Source organism: Plecotus auritus (genome assembly GCF_963455305.1).
Source record: "Plecotus auritus genome assembly, chromosome: 1".
Taxonomy (NCBI): domain Eukaryota; kingdom Metazoa; phylum Chordata; class Mammalia; order Chiroptera; family Vespertilionidae; genus Plecotus; species Plecotus auritus.
Genome location: NC_137770.1, coordinates 162,795,042 through 162,811,227, shown reverse-complemented (window position 1 = coordinate 162,811,227; position 16,186 = coordinate 162,795,042). Strand labels below are relative to the sequence as shown.

General features: G+C 45.8%; 1 pseudogene across 1 annotated transcript; it reads right to left on the bottom strand.

The window, feature by feature from the left end:
* Nucleotides 1-2,776: 2,776 nt before the first annotated feature.
* Nucleotides 2,777-4,442, bottom strand: LOC308241556 (RNA exonuclease 1 homolog; annotated as a pseudogene). The gene has a single exon. The product of its transcript is annotated as an RNA exonuclease 1 homolog (transcript).
* Nucleotides 4,443-16,186: the final 11,744 nt, after the last annotated feature.

Below are 16,186 nucleotides of genomic sequence, written 5' to 3'. Positions count from 1 at the left end.
CACATATTAGCAGTTTAGTAGAATTCTGACTTTAGCCCTGATTCCTTTGTGGTATTTAATGAGTATACAGTCAGACTCATAATAAAAATACAAAACTATCAAGCTGAGACTAAAGCAATTATGTATAAAAACACATCTAAGAGAAAACCAAAGCAAACAATTTAAAAAAGGATTGCTAAATACATATTTACATCTTTTAATACTTAAATTATTTCCATGATAAACTGAAAACTTGACTATAACTGGATCCTATATGCAGCTTATGTATTGTTTATATGTTGAAAAGATCTATCACAGAGACATTGAAAATCTATGAATGCAATTTATACATTTATTGACTTCTAGTCACTACTCAGGATGATGCAAAGATAAGAGGCTTGGGTTTCCCAGGCAATGGAGAAAGCCAAGCTTCCTGCACACCCTGGCCGGCCCAGGCCTCTGCTCAAGGCTACAAAGTTTCAATTATAGAAGATAAATAAATCCCAACAAAAATGGCTGTGGCCACAGAGTGAACAGGAGACTTGGGTTTCCCCAGCGATGAAGGAAGCCAAACTTCCTGGCCAGCTCTGGCCTCTGCTCAAGGCTACAAAGTTTCAATTATAGAAGATAAATAAATCCCAGATCCCAGGGCCTTCACTTGGATCTCCGGGGGGTGTGGCCAGCCTGCAAACCACCACAGACCCCTCACCCAGGCCGCCCCACGCCCCAAGGGAACCGCCACCCTGATCCAGGACACCCTTCAGGGCAAACCAGCTGGCCCCCTTCTCGTGCACCAGGCCTCTATCCTATCTAATAAAAGAGTAAAATGCAAATTGACCATCACTCCAACACAAGGTGGCTGCCCCCATGTGGTCAAAGATGGCTGCCCCCATGTGGACACAAGATGGCTACCACAAGATGGCCAGCAGGGGAGGGCAGTTGGGAGGGACCAGGCCTGCAAAGGAGGGGAGTTGGGGGCAATCAAGCCTGCAGGGGAGGGCAGTTGTGGGGGACCCAGGCTTGCAGGGGAGAGCAGTTGGGGGGGACCAGGCTGGCAGGAGAGGGCAGTTAGGGGCAATCAGGCTGTCAGGGGAGCAGTTAGGCATCAATTAGGCTGGCAGTGGAGTGGTTAAGGGGTGATCAGGCTGGCAGGCAGAAGTGGTTAGGGGCATTCAGGAATGCAGGCAGGCAAGCAGTTGGGAGCCAGCAGTCCTAGATTGTGAGAGGGATGTCTGGCTGCCCGTTTAGGCCTGATCCTACCGGGATTGGGCCTAAACGGGCAGTCGGACATCCCTCGAGGGGTCCCAGATTGGAGAGGGTGCAGGCTGGGCTGAGGGACACACACCCCCATGCACGAATTTCGTGCACCAGGCCTCTAGTACATTATAAATATGGAAGATGCTTAGCTAGCCATCAAAATAAAGGGCTTTTTGTAACCTATATGTTTCTAAATAAATATAAAAAAAACCCTGCATCCTTCTTCAAAATGACTTTACAAGATAGGGTTGCAGGTAGTATGTGAAGTTGCTGGATGGGAGGAAGCTGTGAGGAGGAGAAAGGAAGTCAGAGGGAGTAGAAGGTGTACTTTTAAAAACTTAGTGGGAATATATTTTCTGTTTGTGGGGGGTTGCTTGTCCTTAGGCTTCAGGGTCCTGGTGACAACTGTGCCTGCTAGATTCTAAAGTGAGGCTGGTCCATCCAGGAAGGATTATATTCACTCTGATTATAATTTGATTAACTCATTGAAAGAGTTTTAGAAACATACTTCCTTCTTGGGGCAGGAAAGATGTATTTGCTTGGTCCTGAAGAGGAAGACTTTTCCCACAAGATGAGTGCCATGGGATCCACAGTTCAGGGGAAGTAAAAGACATCTACAACAGCCCAGGAAAGTTGCCACAACTCAAAGGGAGCCAACAATGAGACTGAGGTGGGAATAGGGCCCTTGGGTGCTGCATTTGCTGTGGGGTTCTGGGCAGCAAAGCAGATAAGGAGATGTTAAGCTCTGGACACCCTTCAATGCCCACCGAGAAAATTCGGTTACACCACCAAACTTGCTTATTTATTTATTTATTTTTCTATACAAATATTTATTCTGTTCCTGCTTAGGGGTTGGGGTACTGGGGTCGGGAGGTGGGGCCATGGGCCTTGACAAACAGCTCCTGGGTGAGGGCGGGTCTCAGATGGGAAGTGTTCAGATGCCAGGACCCCGGGGGCTGGCTTAGTTCTTGGAGGTCCAGTGGGCTAACGGCGACATGTTCGCATCCAACCGGGCCCAGGCCAGGCTGGACTCAGGTCCTGGTGGCTGTGGGAGCACCAGCTGATTGGTCCTGCCTGCCCCCCAACCCAGCCCCAACCTCCATCCCCCAGGAAGGAAGGCAGCACCAGGGTCTTGTTTCTGGTGGGGGAAGACAACTACGCAAGTCATCAGGTTTAAATTGAAAATAATAAAAATCACAATACACACACACACACACACACACACAGACAACCCCTGTCCAAACAAACCCATGACAAGCCTGCCTGGCCCACTAGACACTCTGGCAGGTGAGGGGGGCGGGAACAGGTGGTCAGCCTACAAGTGTCACTGCTGGGGCCTCAAGCAGGGCCCGGACAAGTGGTCCCAGCCTCCACTGTCAGCCACAGCAGTCTCCAGAAAACAGCAACCTGGGGGCAGAGGTAGGAGGGTGCAAGGGGTCACATAGGGTCTGGGGCTCCAGGTAGGTTTAGAGCTGGGTCTTGGGTGCCACACAGCTCCTCCTGTGCTCTCTGCATCTGTATCTTGGTGATGTGGACAGGATTAGCTCTCGAGATTTATTGCACTGTTTTGGAAGCAGCCTGGGGCTAAAGGATGTGCCAGGGGCAGTGGGAGGCAGGATATAGGAGGGCAGGGGCCAGGCGGTGGTCCCCGCTTAGTCTTGGCGTCTTCTCGAATATTCAAGATTACCAGGTGGATGCAGGCTCTGGCATCGCTGGAGCTGTGTCCATCCATATTGTCCTGAATGATGTGTCTGAGGTAGTCAGTCATGAGGTTCCCAAGGGAGAGCTAGTAGGGGAGGCCCAAGAGGTGCGGGAAGAGCACAGATGTGTCCACCACAGTGCTATGGATGAATTTCAAGGCCAGCAGATTGCTCTCTAGGCTGTGTCCATTGAGGATAGTATCAGCATTGAACATACTCAGCAAGATGGTTTGGACATCCTGGAGATACTGGAGTGAGATGCTTATGTTGGCAAGGTCAGCCTCAGTCACTCCTGAAAACCTTGTGTTGTCGTCAACAATCTCATTGTCCAGCTTGATGAAGTTGTCTTAAACAACCTGCATGACAGTGTCTACCACCATGACGCATGCCAGCTCCAGGCCATATGTGGTGTAGAACATTTCACAGTCAAGGGCAGAGATGTCTTCTGGAAGTTATCAAAAGTCTTCATGAACCCCTCAAGATTTTCCTTTTGGCCATCTTGCATGTGTTGCTTGGCAACCTGGCAGCCCTTGGAGCCAATGGTGGCTGAGCAGCACATATACTGAGTCTCCCAGCCACCAGCCCCTAAATGTTACCAGTTAGTAACGTTCTTCATTGTGCACTCAGCGGCCTGAGGGGCACACGAGGGGCACACGAGGTATTCAGTGCCACAGCAGCAGCAGACCGTGCAGGAAGAGTCTTTGGGCAGCTTCTTCTCAGCAGTGAAGATGACAATGCCGCCTGGATACTTGGGAATGCGGGAAGGGGTAGCCATTTTCCTTAAGCTGGTTCTTGGTGAGCAGGTACTTTTTGAGGTGGTGGTATAGGGTGGCCTTTTTCAGATCCTCCACGTCCGGGTTGCTCGAGCAGTTGAGTGAGAAGCTGGTCTTGGTGGCCAACTTGTCCCTCAGAACCACCTCATGGGACACAACCCTCTGGCCACTGGTTTTTTTGAGACCAGGCACAGTGCTGGGGACCAGGCCCTGCAGCTTCTTGAGAGAATTCACAGCCACGTTCAGGTAGATGTTCTTGCTGGGCCTTCCATCATAGGCCACTTTCTCTTCATCCAGCGCCTTCTCTGTGGCTTCCTGGTTGGACTTGAGACACTCCTCAATAAACAGGTTGAGATATCATTGTTGGATGACAGTGGGGATTTTGTCCCTGAACTCTTTTGGGATAATGGGCTTCTTTAAACTCTGTAAAGATGGGCTGTGTGCCATGCATTTAGGAGGAACGGTACTGTGGTCTTGGATGCCATGCCTGACAGCGTGTGCATCTTCAGGAGCTGGCTGCTGCTGTCCGGGAAGGTTCTCTTGGCACCTGCAGCCAGCCAGGGGTTGGGGATGTGGGCAATCCTTCTCTTCCCACCAGGAACTGAGATGTGAATGGAGGACGGCTTCTTGCCCAGCTGCTGGTGTAGGACATTGGCGAGTAGCTGGCTGACTCCCTCTGAGCCTGCTGCGCCCTCAGGTAACACACCTTCTGGGTGGTGGGAGCCAGTGGCATGGAGGCAGGGGTTTCAGGGGTTGGGGCTTGGCAGGATATACTTAGCTCTGCCTTCAGAACTTGCAGATGCCCTGGAGAAAACCAGCTCAGCACTGTGGTTTTCAAGCTCACGCTGCCCCACTTATCCTGGGTGCCAGCATGGCCCTGCTCTCCTGGCCTCTGGCGTCTAAGAGCTCAGGCTATGCACTCACCCCTGATATAGGCATAGGGAAAGAAGAAATCCCTGACTCTGATTAGATTGAGATGCTAATCCAATCCCACCTGATCTAATATTCTCTGGACTGGCTTCCAGAATCCAGGGCTCCCTTAGTACTCCTTGCCTTATTTGGTGAGATGAGAGATCCCCCTCTTTTGCCCAGAAGACAGAGTGGTCAGACCAAATTGCTTCTTGTCCTCCACCTTCTCTTCTTTGAGGGCTCCACCCCAGGTGAACTCCCAGCCCCACCTTACAGGTGAGGAAACAGACTCAATGCCTCCCAGCCAAGGACTGTGGGCACGAGCCCAGCCCTGAACCCACTTCCCATGCCTCACTGGGGGTGAATTCTCCCACCAAGCTTATTTATTCCTCTCTGTTCCATGTTCTGTTGGCTGTCAGTAAGAGGAAGGATGAGCTGGTTGTCTGTCCCTGCATCCCCACTCTAGCTGTGAGAGGGAGCTGTCCTGGACTTCCTTTGTACACAAGCATTGGGTGTACAGAAAACCTGATGCCAGGATGGAGAGGTCCTAGCTATGATCCCCAGGGAACTTTGGTGTTTCCAAGTCTGCTGAGAGTCTGGGCCCTGGTGGTGATTGTGGGGACAACACCATGGTTCTGCTCCCAGGGGCTGCTGGGGAGTGGACTTCAATCAGACACCACAGCTTTCTAACACTGTGGTTCTGGGCCTCCTGAGCTCCAGTTTCTCACCTGGACAACAGGGATAATAATTCTATTACCGCATAGAGCTGTTGTTTTCCCAATTTATGTGTCATGTGCATACAGCAAGTGCTCAATAAATGTTCATTATCATCCTCACCATCATTATTTCATAGATGATTACCAGCTTGGGTGTGAGTCTTGTCATTACTGCTTACAAGCTGTGCTACTTCTTTTTTTAATTTATTTTTATTTATTTCAGAGAGAAAGGGAGATGGAGATAGAGATAGAAACATCAATAATAAGAAAGTATCATTAATCGCCTACCACCTGCATGCCCCACACTGGGGATTAAGCCTGCAACCCAGGGTTGTGTCTTGACTGGGAACAAACCGTGACCTCCTGGTTCACAAATCAATGTTTGGCCACTGAGCCACACTGGCCTGGCTGGTCTACTTCTTTTTTAAAAATTAAATTTATTGGGTTGACATTGGTTAATAACATTATGTAAGTTTCAGGTGTACAATTCTATAATGCATCAGCATCCAAAGTCTAATTCCTTTCGTCACCATATGTGTGACCCCCTTTACTCTCTTATCCTTTTCTATCCCCTTTCCCTTCTGGTAATTGGTGTGTTACTTGCTGCTGTGATTTGGAGATTTCTGTTCTTTTAAAGAGAAATACTGTCCTCATAGACTCTTGGGAAGATTCCTGTGTGTAATATGAAGTGTCTGGCAGGAGGATTTGTGACAGTTACATGGTAGATACTCTATAAAAGTTAGATTTAACATTTTGCCAAGAAATGAGACCCAAGGCATTCTACTTTCACTAGAATGTTCCTCTGGAAGTGGGGCCAGCCCAGCTCATGTCTCTTCCCTCTCTTATATTTTGTGATGTGAAGATGGGGTCACTGCCTTTGGGTTGTTCTTGTAGCCTCCCCTGACCCTTCCTGCTCATTGCTGTCACCATTGGCTGGCTGTGAAGTCCCAGAGTGCCTTGTGGCTCAGATGACATGATTTGCACATCCATCTCAGCTATCTCTGCCCACAGGGCGGGTGTGCAGTCAGAGAAAGTGCAGCTGACAGGCTGTGAAGTCTCAGGATTAAATCAAACATGTATAATAGGAAACAGCAAATAAAGCATCTGTTTCCTAGTGTCGCCTTCACATGTGTGAGTCACACATTCCATGACCTTTGAAAACACCCAACTTTGCAAATTCGACTGTAATGTGTAATTTTCTCCTAACATGCAATAAAGCATAAATGAAAATGTAACTGACCTCTTCACATTATTAATGCTCTTATAAAAAAAAGGATAAAGTAATTTATAAAGCCATTAAAATATGATCCAGCCAAAGCACTTGCTGAAACCCATAAATCCCTGTCACTTGTTTCTGTGTGTACATGAGGTGAGCCACTGCCAAACTGGATAGCCCACTATTTAACTTCTCATAAAGCTCTGTATTCTTTCACAGCTAGCATATTATTTTAATTTTATAGTATAAGAATGTAATTATTTTATAATAATTTCAATCCTCAAATAGTCAATGGCTTCAATGTCTCCAGACTACACCAGGGAGTAAGGACTTAGGGCTCAGCAGGCTGATGTGTGCTGTATAGGTCAGGCTGTGCACACCTCCAGGACTTCCGGGGAATAGCGCCCTCTGAAGTTGTGCTACGGTCCTGTTCTCCTCAGCATTTACATTCTGGGGGAACTGGCATAAACATACTGCTATAAACTGAATGTTTTTGTCCCTCAAAATTCATGTGTTGGTGATGGTATTAGGAAGTGGGGGCCTTTGGGAGGTGATGAGATCTTGACAGTGGAGCCCTCATGAATGGGACCAGTGTCCTTATGAAAGAGACCAGAGAGCTCCTTTACCCTTCCCAAAATGTGAGGACACAGTGAGAAGACATGGTCTATAAACTAGGAAGAGGGGCCTCACCAGACATTGAATCTGCCAGCATCTTGATCCCAGACTTCCAGCCTCCAGAAATGTGAGAAACACATGCCTGTTGTTGATAAATCTCCCATTCTGTGGTTTTGTTATAGCAGCACCAAGCTGACTGAGCCCAGCCCTGAACCCACTTCCCATGAACATGGGAAGAATTGAACAGCAGAATTCAGGTGGGTGCTGCAGAGAAAGTTAATAGAGAGTTTGGGAGAGTGGGGAGGCTCCTTTAGTTAGAAAAATCAAGATTTATCTAAAGAGGTGACATCTTACATGACAACTGGAAACCGGGAAGAGCCAGGCAATGGAAGGTGTGCAAAGAGGAAAAAGACAAAGATGACGCAAGATCACACCCATGCTGTGGGGAATGGGTTATGGGAAGTGAGAGAAGTAGGAAGCTCAGTGAGAACTCCTGGGTGTGGTCCAGGCAAGGTCTGACTGTGATGTGGAAGAAGGGAACAGTGTAGGCCAGAGTCAGGATAAATTTGTAAGTGGAGCCTCTAAATTGTGTCCAATTTCCTCCAGGCTCTGGCATCGCATGGATGGCTTCCTACATATCATCTCTTTTGAATGATCTGGGAGTAGGTGAGGATGGTATTGTTTTATAACCAAAATGGTTGAGGTTTGAATGGGTTAAGTAACTTACCAAATGTCACAAGTCTTGCAAATACAGTAGTAGAAAAGGAACCCAGTTCTTTCTGAATGTGAAACTTAAGCTCTTTCTCCTGGGCCACTTCTCTTCATTGTCATTTCGGTGCCAAGACTTGAGAGTGGCACTTAGCTTTCTCTTTCATTTCCTAAGAAACATTAAGAAGGGAATCTTAACTTCCCTTGCGGACATGGATACTGAGCTGGGTTCATTCTCTGTCAAATTGTGTGTTTTTCACAATCTGATTTCAATACAGAGAATGCACATTTATCTGACAGCAAAGTGGCAATGACTGTGTGCTGACACCTGGTGTGGAAAGTGACCAGCTGAAACCGTACAAGCTATTTTCATGGATATTGCCCTTTAGCCCTAATCTGTTTGCTTTGTAGATGAAAGGACATAGATTCCATTTGGTATAAGATTTTGTTAAACTACTTCTTTACTTTTTCTAGTTGGATAAAAAATAATATTGTACTTTCCCCCAGTTATAAATTGTACAGTAAAATATGGATTCTTGCTTACAAGCTATACTTCACCCTTACAATTATTTCCCTGGAATTTCCATCACTAATTATTTAACAGCCTGTTACCCTTCCCAAACCTGAGGTCCCCTTTGTTATCCAAAGGTTTAGATTATTTAAGTGAAGAGCATATTGTCCTACTAGTAGAAATCATCAGTTCCCTCTGTATGTGGTCTGCAAACAGTCCCTCTTCATCTGGCAAAGGCCTCATGTAGATATGGGACATGCACATTTCAAAACAACTCATGCATTCCTTACATATTTTGAATATTAACCCCTATCAACAAACAACAAATGCTGGCAGGGATGTGGAGAAAAAGGAACCCTTGTGTACTGTTAGTGGGAATATAAATTGATGCAGCCACTAAGGAAAACAGTATGGAGGTTCCTCAAAAAATTGAAAATAAGGTACAAAAATTCCACCTCAGCGTATTTATTCGAAGAAATCCAAAATAGTAACTTGAAAAGATATATGCATTCCCCACAGCATTATTTATAATAACCAAGATATGGAAGCAATCTAAGTGTCCATTTTTAGACAAATGGATAAAGAGGATGTGGTACATATATACAATGGAATATGATCCTATATAATAAAAGCCTAATATGCAATTTGACCGAATGGCAGAATGACCCACAGAATGACTGGTCGATATGATATGCACTGACCACCAGGGGGCAGATGCTCAATGCAGGAGCTGCCCCCAGCCCACAGGCCCCAGGCTGGCCAATGCGGGTGCCAGCAGGGGCCTCCCCCCCAATCACCCACAGAGGGAGGCGACTGGCGGTGGCGACGGGGGTGGAGCCGGCACCAGGGCGGCCAAGGCAGGTGCCAGCAGGGACTCCCTAATTGCCCTGCTGGTCACCCCACAGATCAGCCCTGATTGCTGGCTGGGCCTAGGGACCCTACCTGTGCATGAATTTCATGCATCAGACCTCTAGTTAAGTCATAAAAAGAATAAAATCTTGCCATTTGTGAAAACATGGATAAACCCAGAGGGTATTATGCTAAGTGAAATAAGTCAGACAGAGAAAGACAAATGCCATGTGATTTTACTTATACGGGGAATCTAAAAAACAAACAAACAAAATAGAAACACAAAGGACAAATTGGTGGTTGCCAGATGAAGGTTTGGGTGGATAGGCAAAAAATGGTGAAAGGGATTAAGAAGTATAAATTACCTGTAATAAAACCAGTCATAGGGATGTAAAGTACAGCATAGTAAATATAGCCAATAATTTTGTAATAACTAAGCATGGTGCTGGGTGGGTATTAGATTTGTTGGGGTGATCATTTTGTAACTTATAAATAGCTAATCACTATGCTGTACACCTGAAATTAATATCATTTATCAACTGTAATTAAAAAATAAATAAAAAATGCACATCTCATGCATTTGCACTGATCAGTACAAATTTTGTTTCCTCCTGTCTTAAAGCAAAAACAAAAGACCTTCTTTCTTTGTCTACAAACATAGATACTCACCAGTATCATAGCATCCATCCCATGCTAATTGTTCATCCACTCAACAGATGTTTATTGACAATCTGGGGTCAGAAACTGAGCTAGAAACTGAGAATATAGAAATAAAGTGCATTTCAGGTCTTAAAGAGTTATCTTAGAGAACTAGTCAGATTAGGCTAACTGTGCACTTTTTAAAATTTTTTATTTATTTTTTTAAACGTTTTTTATTGATATTTAGAGAGTGAGGGAGAGAAAGGGAGCCATAGAAACATCGGTGAGAGAGGAATATCATCGATCAGCTGCCTCTTGCATGCCCCCCACTGGAGATCAAGCCCAAAACCCAGACATTTACCTTGACCAGGAATTGAATTGGGACCTCTTGGTTCCATGGTCAATGCTCAACTGTTGAGTCACACTAGCCGGGTATACTAGTAACTGTGCACTTTTAAAGAACATAGAAATAATCACAAGCTCTGAGAAAACACCGAGGGGCTCCCCAACTAGTTTCAGTGAAATCTATCTAACTACTGAGTGTTTGTTCTGTCTCTATCATTTGGGATCCTAGGGCTTATATCTTCATATCGAAAGTCTTCTCAGTTGGGGGATTCTGTGTGTTTACTCATGCATTTATTCATATTCCTCAATGACGAAGGTGAGCTCCCTATGGTGTAAAAACTTGTTTACAAATCTTGTGATGCGTGGCAGTCCTAAATGACACGTCATTGCTGTGGGAACGATCTAGGCATTAGGGCATACAAATGATTGCATAGGCTTTCTCTGAAGCAGAGAACACCAGAGTGTCTACCCTAGAAGAAAGTGAGGTGGAGCTTGGAGAGTCTGGTTAACTTTATGGTTCTAGGGAGAAAAATAGCTTTGAGATGTGTCCCAGGGGTGATTTTGGCTTGAAATACCATGTGGGATTGACCTACGCCAACTATATGGGTCAGGTGATGGTCAAAGGGTGTCCTTCAGGTAAAATAATCAGCTGGAAAAGTCTTCCACTTACAAAGATAGGATACTATCGTGTTACTTACAGTCTGCCTAAGAGCAATAATTTTTGCCTTACCAAGAACAACCATAATGGCTTTTCCTGCATCTGATCTGGGTGGTTACAGCAGCTAAAAAGCCATTTGAAAGGCACATCTGCTAAACGCAAACCTGTGAAAACAATTCCTTCCATAAAGAGACACCAGAAAGAGCACTTGTCATAGATGAGGTCCTGTTGTGACAGACGGGAACATAGCTTGCTGTTGTCTTCTCCGTTCTGTATTCTCTCCTCTCTGACTTATTTTTACTTTCTGTTTGAATTGGGTTGCCCTAAAAACTGTCTTTACTCACTCACTGATAGGGTTTGCAAGAGTGAAAGTCCATTCTGCCCACACCCCACAGAACTCAAAGCGGAGTGTTGTCAAGAGTCGCTTGACGTCAAGGCTGACTTTTAAATATGCCAGAAAGGCTTTCTTTGGAGAGAGGTCTAGACCGTCACATTCCCGTTTTAGAGAACCAGTGCTGGCTGCTGGAATTCAAAGCCCACAAAATGCATTTCTAAACTTTTAATACACCACAGAGATGGGCGAGAGTACTGACATTCGTGTTTTGTTTTTTTTTTAATCAACATTTTTAATATACCATTCATATCTTTTTTTCTTCATCTTCTATCCCCTTTCCCCCCTTTTTAGAGCCCACTGCTCTTAGAAAACTCATTTAAAAATCCTTTGTTTTTTTCTTGGTTGAACATCACAGATATAGTTCTCATGTGTGGGGATGCGCTGTGCCTCAGATTTTAATAGAATAATTTATTTTATTTGAAAGTCTGTGTCTACACAGTTAATTTAGAGTCCATGGGAGCCACTAAATATACCTCTGAAATCTGCATAACTGACTGATAACACCTCTCCCAGCTCCTACTTTCTGACACAAAGTGACTTTTGAAACATTTCCCTTTTCCCTTTCTATTTAATGTACTCCAGTCCACTTTTTTTTCCCCACTTTTTACAGTCCATCATGGAGTATTTGTTTACCAAATGTTACTTTTCTTGGATGGAATCTATTTTTGAGGAGTGCAAAAGCAAACAACTGTGCAAAGCTGTCAGGCTTCATTTTATTTATGCATGAATAACACAAATAACTGGAAAATGACCTAGCCTGTTTTTCTCAGATTCAGATAGAAAAACTGCTTCCGGGCAATGTTTATGCCAAACTATTCATGCCAAGTTTCCAGTTTCAGTGCCAGCTGGGTTTTGCAGCCAAGTTGTAAACCTTTGGTAAACATGGTTTATAATGAAAGTGTGGACACGACCTGGATTGGGCCGCAAGTGGGACTGCTGTAAGTTTATTCTAGAATAAAATTCTAACAGGAACAGGAGGGGAAAGAGGCTGGCTCGAAGTGTTCTCACCATAATGTGGAAAATATACAAATCATGATATTTGATTACTAAAATCCCATTAGGCCCATTTAGGCGTTTTATGTATTTCCTTTGCCATCACTGCCGAGCAGCTTCATGCTCAATTTGAAGTGACTGCTTATTGTTACATAGTGGCTCTTCCAGCGCTTCCACTCCCCTTTTAGCCTCTTACTCAGGCAGCAGGGTGCGGAGGGGCTGAAAATTTTAAGACACAAGTGGCTGTGTTCACTGTCATCCATCATGACGCATAGGAAAAATCATTTTATTTTAAAATTGGTTCACCAATATCCATTCAGGTCAATACTTCCTTTCCTAACATGATGTTTCCAGTGAGTTCTTTGTAAAACATGAAGGAGGTCACTTCTCCCCTGTTTATAACCATCCTATAGTTTCTCATGTCCTTGAAGTGATACCACATGTCTACTGGGACCGCCCAGATCCAGCGGGCACCGCTTCTTCTATGTATAAACTCATTACCTTCCTCCATTCCCTGTTGTACAACAAATGCTGGTCCCCCAAATGTACATGTTCACACTTAACTTCCAAGGTGATGCTGTTACAAGGTAGTGCCTCTGGAAGGTGATGAGGTTATGAGGGTGGAGCCCCCCAAAATGGGGCCAGTGCCCTTATACTAGAGACCCCAGAGAGTCCTCTCACTCCTTCCTCAGATGTAGTGAAAAGACACCCTCCATGAAGCAGGTACATCCACACCGGACATGGAATCTGCCAGCGCCTTGATCTTGGACTTCCAGGCTCCAGAGCTCTAAGAAATGAATGCCTATTGTTTATAAGCCCTAGTCTTTGGCGCTTTGTTGTGGCAGCACGAACAGACCAGGAGACCTTCATTCAAGCTCTCAAGCTCAATCAAGTAAGACCAATACATTCCTGTTCCTAGAGTATCCCGAGCCCACTCCTTTAGGATGCCCCTCTGCTGGGAGAGGAGCCCTATTTTGTCTCTTATGTAGCGGGTTCCTTCTTGCTGCTCAGGTCTCAGGCCAAATAGTGCCCTAAAACTCAATCTGAATCAGCTCCCACCTGCCCATCTGTCCTCCCATCTCCATCTCTTACATCTTTGGGCTTTTTTTCTCCAAAATGTATTTTCTTTGAGATCACTGGCTTGCTTAGTTAACTGATTAGAGAGTAAATTTGATTAAAATGTAAATTTTGTAAGAGCCTGGAGAGTTTCTATTGTTTCCGAGTTGCATTCCTGCTACCAGGCACACAGGGTACCTAATACATATTTGTTGAGTGAGTTAAATGTTTATTAAGCCAACATCTCCTGTTGGGGGTGTAGTAGCGAAGAAGATACAGTGATGGCTCACAGAGCAGCCTGGATGATATCCTCCTGGTAAATCTGGTCACAGGAAACCAGCAGGGTCAGGCTGTGCCCATGAAGCCCAAGGCCCAGAGCACTCAGGAGCAGACATCTCTACCGGTGATAAGGGATGAGTGGTGTCCACAGAGGACAGAGAATGAGGGAGCCCCATTCCTTGTTTGTGGTGTTCGTTATGACACACAGCGACCCTGTGATCCCAGGCAGACCACATGGGTTGACCAAAGTGAGAGGTAGGCACTTGGGCAATGGGGTGTTGCATTGAGGTAGCTCTTACTTTTGAGAAGGGGCCAGGAGTCCTCTCTTCCATAAAAAGCGAGACTGTTCTGACTTCTGGAGAACTTGGGAAAAGTCATTTGCTTTGAGGCACTTTAATTGTCAAGAGGAAAATTTTAACAAGTTCTTTGTTCTTATAAGTGGGATGGAGTCCATTGTCTCATGTGGGGTTGATTTCCGTGGATGATCCTGCTAAACTAGAGCCCAAGGGTAGGGTGTAGAGGCCTCCAAATACTGAAAGAACCAAAGCACAGTGAGGGCCACATGATGGTGAATGACAGAGATTTATATGAAATAGGTGTGGATCAATAATCAATGAATAGAATCATAACTATAAACACATCTCTGCAGAGCACACCTGAGTCTAACTTCTCCCTCTGAAGATTAGTTCAACCTCCTCTGAAGTCATTACTTACCTGCCCTTCGTCCAGACTGCTGCTCACCTGTTCTTCACACATGCCTGCTCTGGAACAGACCTTTTCTAAACCCCGTTCCTCATCACCAGGCCTGCTCCTCCTCCTGTCCCCACCTTCTCAAGGAGAAGCTCCTGGTCACCCAAAACTGTCTTTCACAGCTGCAAATGCAATGGCGATGGCTAGGAAACCCTGAACATGTGTCTGGCCTGCTTTCTGTCTTTGAAATGAGGGCGGGGGGGGGGGGGAAACCAAAAACACCTCAGTTTTTATTTGGGATTCATCTTACCATTGACAGTCAATCAGTGAATATCCTCAATGAATTGAGTCTTCCCAATGAATTTTCTTCTTCTTCTCACACTCAGGCACACATATCTGTCTATAATCTCTTGTCACGTGTGTAACAATTATTTAGTGAACACTTGCTATGTGCCCAGCACTTCCTGTGTTACCCCCATTTAATGCTGACCTCCATCCTGTGAGGTGGCTCTGTTATTAACCTGACTTTGCAGGTGAGGAACCCGAGGCTTCAAGGATCCAGGTCCCCCAGGGGCATGATTCTCCAGCATCAGAGGTGGGATTTAAATCTCGGCCGCCAGACTCAGTGCTTTGGCTGTTCATCTTTTTCCATTTTTCAATATTTGGTCAAAGGGGAAAACATAACAGGTCAGCTTACAGTCGCAAAAATACTCCAATAAAAATAGTCCACACTCCAATAAGCATTGGGTCCGAGGACTGCAGCCTCTTTCCTGCCGGCCTGGGGCTCTTCATGGGCTCCTCTGGGCTGGAACAGGAGCTTCATGCACCACCCTCTCTGGTGCCTCCCAGTCCTGGGTCCTGCCACCTGCCGCTTCTACCCTTTACCTCCCTGGCTCCTGCTTGTCTGGCCCTGCTGCCACTCCAGCAGCTGGACAGAGGCTGGGGCACACTTGGCTGCCACCAGCCCCTGCACAGCTGTCCCTGTTGTACCCAGTTTTGGAGCTGCAGGTGTCCCACTCTGCCACGTGTCTCCCTTACCGCACCTAGGAGCCAGGTCTGTCACCCTCAGCAGATCCAGGGGGAAACACATCATCACAATTTGTTTCTTTTCCATGAAGTGGCAGGTTTGCTCTTTGGTTTTTGGCCTGATTGATTCTGTGGTCATTTTAACGGGAGGACATTCTCTCCTGTGAAACACTAGTCTGCCTGTTCAGCTGAGGGACTCTCCTGGTGGGAGGTGAAACCCTGCCCTCGGATCCCACAGAAATTGGACCCTTTGTGTGCCTCTGCTTGGAGGGGTTTGCATTGCTGATTAAAATAAAATGAAAGAAAATAAGCAAAACAGTAAAGAAAATAAAATAAGATAAAAATAGTAAAGGACTGATTTATTCAGCATGACTTGCCCTGCTTTGACTAGCACTGCTATTAAAATCAGAGCTAACTCTCTGAGGATCCCAAGAGGGGACAAACCCCCTTTAACCACGGCCAGATTCGTATTCCCTATGATGTGCCTGAAGGTTCGGGTTTGTGTATCAGGTGACAGATTCCAGAAGACACTGCCTGGGGCCCAAGCTGGGCATTGGACAGAATGGCCACCTGAACAGGAAGAAGGGCATCCAGACGGAGCTGCCCAGATTCCTGTCTGCATAGTGAAGGACTTGGTAAGGTGACTTCACTGTGACTTCAGCTCCAGGCTTCCAGGAAGTTAATCAGGAAAGTAGTTCAATTTAGAAAGCATTCTGTGGGGATCCTAACACTGGCCCTTGGCACAGCAGGTGTCGATGCACACAAGACAATGTTTTGTCAAACCTCCACTCATGACAATCTCTATACAAAATTTAGTGTCTCCACACTGTCCTCCAACCTTTCAGCAAGAACAATTCCATTTCTTAACTATGA